Source organism: Choloepus didactylus (genome assembly GCF_015220235.1).
Source record: "Choloepus didactylus isolate mChoDid1 chromosome 24 unlocalized genomic scaffold, mChoDid1.pri SUPER_24_unloc1, whole genome shotgun sequence".
NCBI classification, from domain to species: Eukaryota; Metazoa; Chordata; class Mammalia; order Pilosa; family Megalonychidae; genus Choloepus; species Choloepus didactylus.
The window spans coordinates 220,234-232,014 of NW_023637604.1; positions in this window are offsets into that span (position 1 = coordinate 220,234).

Sequence of the window (11,781 nt, forward strand, 5' to 3'; positions counted from 1 at the left end):
TAGGCAACTCAGGTTTCATGGAAGTTGGTGGCCCATAGTTAAGTGTTCAGTCTCTACTAAGGCCCTGTAGAAGGCCAAAATCTATTTCTCAAAATAAGAGAGGTTATCTGCAGAGTACAGCAGGGCTTTGCTCCAAAATGCTAAGGTTCTGAGCTCTGACTCTCATATAGTGGCCTGCCAGAAGCCACATTCAACATCTCTTTTTTCCATGGACATTTCCAGCACCATTGGATCTGCTGGATCATATGGCCCAAGGGGCAGAGAAGCTTGTATAGCAGCCTGGAACTGTTGCAGAGACTCCTCTTGTTCTAATCCTCACTCAAAACAAGCAGGTTTTCCAGTCACTAGGTGAATGTGCAAACCCTAGTGGGGAATATCCTGTCTCCAAAATCAAAAGATACCAGCTAGGCTTTTGTGCCTCTTTTGTGGTTTTAGAAGGGGCCAGTTGCAACAGCTTATCCTCCAACTAAGAAGGGATATCTTGACACGCCCCACACCACTGGATACCAAGAAATTTACTTGAGGTTGAAGTCCCATGAATTTTTGTGTGATTTATCTACCACACTCTAACATGCATATTCCTTATCAATAAGCCTAGAGTAGTTGCTACTTCTTGCTTGACAGGTCAATCAACATGATATCATCAATATAATGACCAGTGTTATGATGTCTTGTGGGAGTGAGAGATGATCAATGTCTCTGTAGACTAGATTATGACATAGGACTGGAAAGTTAATACACCCCTGAGTAAGACAGTGGAAGTGTACTGCTGGCCTTGACAGCTGAAAGCAAACTCCTTTTCATAGTCTTTACTAATAGCAATTGAGAAAAAAGCATTTGCCAGATCAATAGCTGCTTACCAGCTACCAGAGCTATCAGGGGATGTGCTGGCTTGCTCAAGCAATGGTACCACATCTGGAAGAGCAACTGCAATTGTAGTCACCAATGGGTTAAGTTTATGATAATCCACTGTCATATTTCAAGATCCATATGTTTCCTGCACAGGCCAAATAGGAGAAATGAATGGTGATGTGGTGGGGATAACTATCCCTGCATGTTTCAAATCCTTAATGGTGGCATTAATCTCTGCAATCCCTCCAGGAATGCAGTATTGCTTGTGATTTGCTATTTTGCTAGGTAGAGGCAGTTCTAGTGGCATCCACTTTGTCTTTCCTGCCATAATAGCCTTCACTCAACAAGTCATGGAACCAATGCATCTATTCTGCTAGTTTCTGAGTATGTCTATTCTAATTATGGATTCTGGGACTGGGGAAATAACCACAGAATGGGTCTGGGGCCACACTGGATCCACTGTGAAATGGACCCAAGATAAAACTTCATTCATTAACTGACCTTTTTAAGCCCCCTCAGTGACTGCATGACCACAGTGACATTTTGGAGCTCATGGAATTAATGTCACTTCCAGGTCAATATCTAATAATCTGCAAAATGTTTGATCATTTCCTTTTCCCCAAAGCACAGTCACATTGGTAAGACAGTAGATCCCATTGGGAAAGACTTGGAGTAAGATTAACAATATAAATATTTGGCAGTGTAGCAGGGTCCTTCCCCAGGGGGACCTGGCTTTCCTTTCATTCAAGGGGATATGAGTCTGTAACCTATTTCAAATCTGCAAATTGACTTAGGGGCAGTGATTTTGTTTTTGTAATTCAAGCCATATATCTGCTCACTTTATCTAGGACACTTCTGTTTCTACATATCAAGTAAGACTTTAGCAGATTACCCATCTATTTTACTTCTAGGTACCCCATGATCTACTATCCAATGCCTTAGGTCTCTGTGAGTAAGGCTGTTCTGATTACTGCTTTGACTATGCTGTCACTTATGGATGCCATGCCCACTAGCCTTTGTCAATTAAATGTTACAACTTGGCTTCTGCTGACCCTGGATCTGACCATCCCCATTTGTTTAAGCATCTATGATGGTTAGGTTCATGTATCAACTTGGCCAGGTGATGGTACCTAGTTGTCTGGTCAAGTAAGCAATGGCCTAACCATTGCCATGATGACATTTATGGCTGCTTGATAAACCAGAAGGCTGGTTAGTTAAATCATCAGTCAATTGGCTGTAGCTGAGAATGATGATGTCAATGACAAATATGTCTTCCAAAATGAGAGAATGCATTCAGCTGGATTTAATCCAATCAGTTGAAGACTTTTAGGCCAGACAGATAGAGGACCTTCACCTCTTCAGTTGACCAGTGAAGTATTTCCTGAGGAGTTCATTGAAGTTGCCTGTTCATTTCTTGAGGAGTTCATGGAATATGTTCATTGAAGTTGCCAGTTCACTGCCTGAGGAGTTCATTGAACATCTTCATTGGAGTTGCCAGTTTGCTGCCTGGCCTATGGAATTTGGACTCATGCATACCCAGTTGTGTGAGACAGTTTTATAAATCTTATATTTACAGATATCTCTTGTTGATTCTGTTTCCCTAGAGAACTCTAACTAATAAAACTTAGTACAAGGAGTGGTTCTTGAGAAACAGAATCTTAAAATGGGCTTTTACAATTGGTTTTCTACTCTGATTAGATTGAAAGGCATTGATGACTCCATTTCCAATAATCAAGATGACTCTGACAGTCCATGGCATGAGTTGGCAATGGAGAAATGCAAAATAGCACCATTTGAATCTCCTAATCATACTATTATACGAAGCAAGGGTCTGGGTGACAGTGTTTTTGACACCTTCACAGCATTTTGCAGATAATAAGTATAATGATGTTGGCTGATTGCTCTTAGATATGCTGGATAAAGTTATAAGAGAAAGGGATTGCTAAAGGCTTCAGATTTGAAACTTAGGAGCTGTATGACAGTTGTGAAGGTTTCTATTTGTGCCCTGAAAGAAAATCTTATTTCCTGTGGCTGCAGACTTGAAATTTCTGAAAACCAGACCCAGAGTCTTATCGTGTGAGTAGCAGATTTACAACATAAACTAAAATCTCAACCTGTTAAAGTAAAGGCATTGGAAAAGAATGGGATCCTGAAACTTGGGATGGGGACATATGGATTGATAATAATGGCAGTGAGGACACTAGAACCCTGGATTCTGCTGAGTCATTGTTAGATATACTCCTAGTGGTCTGCCCTGAGGAAACAGCTTCCCAACCTCCAGTCTACCCTGAGGAGCCTGCCATCCAAACTCCACCTAAAGAGATTAACCCTTCAGTGCCTGATAAACCTGTAATCACCTCCCCTGAGGAAGCAGCCCTCATTCCTCTGTATGGAGAGATTAATCCTGTTTTATAAGATGAAACTACAACAGAATGTCCTGAGGTAAATGGCCTGAGAGATACTTCTAATTCTTTTCATGACTTACCCACACCAGCAGATTTTGCTTCAAGACCTATAACTAGGCTAAGGTCCCAACAGGCCACAAAGGGTGAGGTACAAAGTGTGATCCATGAGAAAGTACATTGTACTCCAAAATAACTGTATGAGTTTTCTAACTTATACAGACAGAAACCAGGGGAATATGTGTGAGAATGGATATTAAGTGTGTGGGATAATGGTGGAAGGAATATGAAGTTGGATCAGGCTGAACTTACAGATATGGGTCCACAAAGCAGAGATTCTGCATTCAGTGTTGTAGCTCAAGGGGTTAGAAAGGGTATTAACAGTTTGGGTGGTTGGTTAAAACATGGATCAAAAGATGGCTGACATTAACTGAGGTTGAAATGACAGAACTGCCCTGGTATATTGTAGAGGAGGGAATTCAAAGGCTTAGAGAGATTGGAATGTTAGAGTGGATTTATCATGGAAGAACTACTCAAACAATCCTGGAATATCCAGGGGACACACATTTTACCAGGACTCTGAGGAATAAATTTGTGAGACTAGCTCCGTCATCCCTGAAGAGCTCTGTAGTCACCCTTCTCTTCTCTGTAGGTCAAATATTACTGTATGAACTGCTGTCACTGAGCTGGAATCCTTAAACACAATGGGGATAATCAGATCTTGAGTTGGCAGAAGCCACATGGTGCAGTTTGTTGCCAAAGACAAGGTGGGCATGGTTACCATAATGGAAAACAGGCTCAAAGCAGCAGTCAAAATAATCTGACTCAAGAGACTTATGGTGTTGGCTAGTAGATCATGGAGTACCTAGTAGTAAAATCAATGGGCAATTGACTAAATTCTTTTTGGAACTATATAAGCAGAATTCTAGGTCAAGTGAACAAAGGTCTCCCTTGAATTATAAAAGCAGAGAGTCACAGCCCCTTAATCAATTCCCAGACTTGAGACAGTTTACAGATCCAGAGCCCTTGAATGAGGGGAAGTCTGGGTACCCTTGGGGAAGGACCCTGTTACACTGTCAAAAATTTATTCCATTAATCTTCTTCCCAGCCTTCCCCAGGTGGAACTACAGCCATTTACCAGGGTAACTGTGCATTGGGGAAAAGAAAATGATCAGATATTTCATGGATTATTAGACACTGCTTCAGAAGTGACATTGATTCCAGGAGACTCAAAACATCACTCTGGTCCACCAGTCAGAGTTGGTGCTTATGGAGGTCAGGTGATCACTGGAGTTGTAGCTCATGTCCATCTCACAGTGTATTCAGTGTGTCCCTGGACCCATTCTGTGGATATTTCACCAGTGCCAAAATGCATAATTGTAGACATAATCAGCAATTGGCAGAATACTCACATTTGTTCCCTGAAGTGAGGGCTATTATGATGGGAAAAGTCAAGTGGAAGCCACTAGAAATGCCCCTGCCTAGCAAAATAGTAAACCAGAAGCAATACCAGATTCCTGGAGGGATTGCAGAGATTAACGCCACTCTTAAGGACTTGAAGGATGCAGGGGTGGTCATTTCCACCACATCCCCATTCAACTCTCCTATTTGTCCTGTGCAAAAAATGGATGGGTCTTGGAGGTGACAGTGGATTATCATAAGCTTACCAGGAGGTGACTCCAATTGCCACTGCAGTTTCAGATGTGGTATTACTGCCTGAGAAAATCAACACATCCCCTGGTACCTGGTATGCAGCTATTGATTTGGCAAATGCTTTTTACTCAATAGCTGTTAGTAAGGATCACTAGAAACAGTTTGCATTCTGCTGGCAAGGCCAGCAGTTTAAATTCACTGTACTACCTCAGAGTTATATCAACTCTCCAACCCTATGACAGAATACTATCCGAAGGAAACTTGATCATTTCTGCCTCCCACAAGACATCACACTGATTCATTATATTGATGATATCATGTTCATGGGACCTAGTGGGCAAGAAGTAGCAACTACTCTAGATTTGTTGGTAAGGTATTTGCATGGCAGAGGATGGGAGATAAATCCAAAAAAAATACAGGAGCCTTCCACCTCAGTAAAATTTCTAGGTGTGCAGTAGTGTGGGGCAGGTCAAGATATCCCTTCTAAGTTGAAGGATAAGCTGTTGCATCTGGCCTCTCCCATGACCCAAAAGGAGGCACAATTCTTAGTTGGCCTCTTTGGATTTTGAAGACAATAATATTCCTCATTTGGGTGTGCAACTCCAGCCCATTTACTGAATGACCAGAAAAGCTTCTAGTTTTGAGTGGGGGCCAGAACAAGATGAGGCTCTGTGACAAGTCCAGGCTGCTGTGCAAGCTGCTTTGCTGTTTGGACCATATGATGCTTCTGATTCAAGGGTGCTGGAATGCAGTGGCAAATAGAAATGCTGTTTGGAGCCTTTGGAAGGCTCCCATAGGAGAATCACAATGCAGGCCTCAGGATTTTAGAGTAAAATTTAACATCCTCTGCAGATAACTACTCTCCATTTGAGAAAGAGCTGTTGGCTTGCTACTGGGCCTTAGTAGAGACAGAATGCTTAACCACTGGCCACCAAGTTGCTATGAGACCTGAGTTACCTATCATGAGATGTTGTGACCCACAAAGCCATAAAGTTGGGCATGCACAGCAGCACTCCATCATAAAATGGAAATGGTATATATTAGATAGAGCTCAAGAGGTCCTAAAAGCACAAGTAAGTTACATGAGGAAGTGGACCAAATACCCATGGCCCTCACTCCTCCCGTCTTACCTTTTCTTTCCCAGCTCACAGCTATGGCATCTTGGAGAGTTCCTTACAATCAGCTGACTGAGAAAAAGAAGACTCAGGCCTGGTTTACAGATGGTTCTGCACAATATGCAGGCACCACCTGAAAGTGGACAGCTGTAGCACTGCAGCCCCTTTCTGGGATATCACTGAAGGACATTGGTGAGGGGAAAACCTCCTAGTGGGCAGAACTTTGAGCCATGCACCTGGTTGCTCATTTTGCTTGGAAGGCGAACTGGACAGAGGTGCATCTATATACTGATCCATGGGCTGTTGCTAATGGTTTGTCTGGATGGTCAGGGACTTGGAAGGAATGTGATTGGAAGATTGGAAGTCTGGGGAAGGGGTGTGTGGATAGACATTTCTGAGTGGGCAAAAAACATGAAGCTATTTGTGTCCCATGTGAATGCTCACCAGAGGGTAACTTCAGCAGAAGATTTTAATAACCAAGTGGATAAAATGACCCATTTGGTGGATACCAATCAGCCTCTTTCCCCAGCAAGTCCTGCCATTGCCCAATGGGCTTATGAACAAAGTAGTCATGCTGGTAGGGATGGAGGTTATTCATGAGCTCAGAAACATGTACTCACCAAGGCCAACCTGGTCACAGCCACTGCAGAGTGTCCAATCTGCCAGAAGCAGACACCACACTCAGTCCCCAATATGGCATCATTCCCCAAGGTGATAAGCCTGTTTCTTTGTGGCAGGTTGATTACAATGGACTACTTCCATCATGGAAGAGACAGCGATTTCTTCTTACTGAAATACACACATATTCTATATATGGGTTTGCCTTCCCTGCATGAAATGCTTCTGCCAAAACTGCCATCTGTGGACTTACAAAATGCCTTATCCAACATCATGGTATTCCACACAGCATTGCTTCTGACCAGGGAACCCACTTTACAGCAAATGAAGTGAGGGAATTGGCACATGCTCATGGAATTCTCTGGTCATACCATGTTTCCCATCATCCAGAAGCAGCTGGGTTGATAGAATGGTGGAATGTCCTGTTGAAGACTCAATTGTGCTGCCAACTAGTGACAGTACCTTGCAGGGCTGGGGCAGTATTCTCCATGAAGCTGTGTATGCTCTTAATCAGCATCCACTCTAAGGTGCTGTTTTTCCCATAGCCAGGATCCATGGGTCCAGGAATCAAGGGGTAGAAACAGGAGTGGCACCACTCACTATCACCCCTAGTGATCCACTAGGTAAATGTTTTCTTTCTGTCCCTGCAAACTTAAGCTCTCCTTGTCTACAAGCCTTTGTTCCAAAAGGAGAAGAGCTTCCATCAGTAAACACAACAATAATCCCATTAAACTGGAAGTTAATAGTGCCACCTGGCCATTTTGGGCTTCTTATGCCTCTGAACCAACAGGCAAGGAATGGGATTACTGTACTTGCTGGGGTGATTGATCCTGACTATTAAGGGGAAACAGCACTGCAACTACACAATGGAGGTAAAGAAGTGTTTTTGTGGAGTACAGAACATCTCTTAGTACTACCATGCCCTGTGATGAAAGTCAATGGAAAACTGCAAGAACCCTATCCAGGAAGGCCTACCAATGTTCAAAACACTTCAGGAATGAAAGTTTGCTCACCCCACCAAGCAAAGAACCATGGCCAGCTGAGCTGCTTGCTGAGGGTAAAGGGAACATGGAATGTGGAAGAAGGTATGATAAATGTAAACAAATGCCATGTGACCAGTTACAGAAATGAGGACTATGAGGGCATGAATATTTCCTCCTTGTTTTGTTATGAGTATGTTTGTATTTGTCTGTAAAGCAAATATCATTGCTTTCTTCTTTTCTTATCCCCTTATCATGTGACATAGGCTGTATTCATTTTGCAGTATTGAAGTTAAAGGAAATCATTTTTAAGAGTTAATGTCACCCAAGGACTTGCACCCTTTTTGGGAGAGATTTAGCATATTTCTGGTTGTATGCTGGACAGGGGAGTATTATTATGTGAAATATATGTCTGTTATTGTTCTCTACTTAGAGATAAAGTATGGTTTTAGGTGATGTGTATAACTGCAAAGTTGACAAGGCATGGAGTGTCATGGCTAGGTTCATGTGTCAAATTGGCCAGCTGGATGGAGGATCTAAGATGGCAGCATAGAGAGGAATAGAAGCTAAGTAGTCCCCTTGGAACAACTAAAAAAAACAGAAACAACTGGTAAATAATCCAGAATAATTGCAGGGGGACAAATGTGACTGTCTACTCATCATATACCAACCTGAATTTGGAGGAATGCCCAAGATCACAGCATAAAATCTGTAAGTAAAAACTGTAGATCCAAATCAGGAAACCCCTCCCCTACAGCCCAAGCTACAAAGCCTTGTGGTGCCAGAGAGAAGCTTTCTCCCAGCAAGTGAATATAGCTCAGCTGAGCTCCAACTGGGGTTTTAATTAGTGAGTGTGAACTGCTCACTATGAGGTATGAATCCCCAACAAGTAGACAGAGGCTTTGGGTAACAACTGACCTTGGGGAGCTGGAGGGTCACCTCAGACTAGCTCTATTCCTTTTTTGACTCAGTGGAGAAAGCCTCAGCCATTTTTAGTTCCCAGTTCTGTGACCCAAACAAGGGTATAGCACAGGCAGAGAGAGACCATTGAAATGCTAATGACCTTCCCCTAGGGTGTCTATCTTCTCTAAGAGGAAATGGGTGGGTCCCAGCTCTACTACCTGCCTTTCATTCAGAACTTACACCAGTCAAGAATTATAGGCTAACAGGCGCCACCTGCTGGGCAGAAAAGCAGTGACTGGAGGCATCAGAGGGTGTACAAATTTTCAAAGACACCCCGTCAGGGAAACCAGATACTGAATATTTCTTCCTTCTGGGAACTTAGCCAATTCTGGTCTGGGGAGGCCTGATTGGGGTAACCAAGGAAACCATGCCTAGACAACAGAAAACTACAACCTACACCAAGAAAAATGAGGTCATAGCCTGGTCAGGGGAACAAACTTGCACTTCAACTGTGATGCTGGAATTGAAACAACTAATAATAACTGAATTCAAAAAGTTTAGGGAAGATATGGCAAAAGAGATGAACCATATAATGAAAACACAGGACATACGTAAGGTAGAAACTGAAAATTCAAAAAACCAACTGGCGGAATCTATGGAAATGAAACGCACAACACAAGAGATGGAAGACACACTGGAAACATACAACAGCAGATCTCAAGAGGCAGAAGAAAACACTCAGGAACTGGAGAACAAGGCACCTGAAAGCCTATGCACAAAAGAACAGAGAAAAGAATGGAAAAATATGAGCAACATCTCTGGGAAATTAAGGACAAAAGGAAGAGCAAGAATATACATGTCATTGGTGTCCAAAAAGGAGAAGAGAAGGGAAAGGGGGCAGAAGAAATAATAGAGGAAATAATCAATGACAATTTCCCATCTCCTATGGAAGACATAAAATTACAGATCCAAGAAGCACAGCATACCCCAAACAGAATAGATCTGAATAGGCCTAAGCAAAGACACTTAACAATCAAATTATCAAACATCAAAGATAACGAGAGAATCCTGAAAGCAGCAAGAGAGAAATGATCTATCACATACAATGGAAGCTTGTTAAGACTATGTGTGGATTTCTCAACAGAAACTATGGAGGCAAGAAGGAAGTGAGGTGATATATTTAAGATACTGAAAGAGAAAAACCACCAATGAAGAATCCTATATCTGGCAAAACTATCCTTCAGATTTGAAGGAAAGCTTAAAATATTCTCTGACAGACAGACAATGACCAAGTTTGTGAACAAGAAACATGTTCTACAGGAAACACTAAAGGAAGCACTGCAGACAGAAAGGAAAAGACAGGAGTGAGAGGTTTGGAAAACAACTTTGGGAGATAGTAGCACAGCAATGTAAGTACACTGAACAAAGATGACTGAATATGGTTGAAAGAGGAAGGCTGGGATCATGTGGGACACCAGAACAAAAGATGAACGATAAAGACTGGGACTGTGTAACTCAGAAACCTAGGGTGCTCAACGATTGAAATAAAAGGTACAAATATGTTTTTACATGAGGTAGAACAAATGAATGTCAACATTGCAAGGTGTTAAAAATAGAGTGGGACTAGGGGAAAATACAGTCAATGCAAACTAGAGGCTACAATTAACAGAAACATTGTATTATGCTTCCTTTAATGTAACAAAAGCAATATACCAAAGCTAAATGCATTTGGGGGGTGAGGAATAGGGGAAGGGTATGGGACTCCAGGCATTCGTGATGCTGTCTGCTTCTTTATCCTACTTTAGGTTAATGCTATCTTTCCTTCTGTCACCTTCTAGATATCAAGTTTTTTGTTTGTTTGTTTGTTTTTCTCTCTTTCTCTTGCCTTTTTCTTTTGCCTCTCTGAGTCCTTTGACTATTCCTCCATCTTTGTGGAAGAAATTTCCTTATATAGAGAGTGGTGATGATGCTCAATACCTAAATATATGACTATACGGGGAACCAATGATTGTTTACTTAGGACAGAATGTATAGTGTTTGAACAAAACCATCTTAAAAGAAATGGGTTGATGAAGAAACCTTGAGGACACTATATTGAGTGAAATAAGACACATAAAGGCAAATATTGCAGGGTCTCACTGATATAAACTAATTATAATATGTAAACTCATAGACATGAAATATAAGTTACCAGGATATAGAATGAGGCTAAAGAATGGGGAGTGGTTGCTTATTATGAGCAGAATGTTCAACTACGTTGAACTTAAATATTTGGAAATGGACAAGGGTGATGGTAGCATGTAATGAGAATAACACTGCTAAAAGAGGTTAATAATAGGCATATAGGGAAAAAATATATACCTATTGCAAACTATATACTACAGATAGTAGTATGTTAACATTCTTTCAACAACAGTAACAAATGTACTACACCAAAACTATGAATAAATAGTGGGGGGGGCGTGGTTAGGGGTATGGGAGGATGTGAGTTTCCTTTTTTTGTCATTTCTTTTCTGGAGTAGTGAAAATGTTCTAAACACTGAAAAAAATTGTGTTGATGGATGCACAGCTGTATGGTGATGCCATGGGCAATAGATTGTACACTTTGGGTCTTTGGATAGTTGTATGGTATCTGAACAATCTCAATAAAAAATAAATAAAATAAATAAATAAATAAAAATTGGCCAGCTGATGTTACCCAGGTGTGTGGTCACAAGCACTGGCCTAACCATTGCTGTGAGGACATTTGTGGTTGCTTGATAAACCAGAAGCCTGGTTTATTAAATCATCAATCAATGGCTACAGCTGTGACTGATGATGTCAATGAAGGGTGTGTCTTCCACAATAAGAGAATGCAGTCAGCTGGATTTAACCCATTCAGTTGAAGACTTTTAAGCCAGACAGATAGAGGACCTTCACTTCTTTGGCTGACCAGCAAAGCATTTCCTGAGTTCATCAAAGCTGCCAATTCATTTCCTGGGGATTTCACTGAATGCATTCATCAAAGTTGCCAGTACTCTGCCTGAGGAGTTCATCAGACATCATCATTGGAGTTGCCAGTTTGCTGCCTGGCCTACAAAATTTGGACTCATGCATTTCTGCAGTTGCATGAGACACTTTATAAATCTTTTATTTATAGATATCTTTTATTGATTCTGTTTCCCTAGAGAACCCTAACTAATACAGCATCTAAGTTGAGTGACAGCAGTTCCCACAATACTCTCTGAGCTATGGAGAAGAGCAACCACAGAGCTCTTC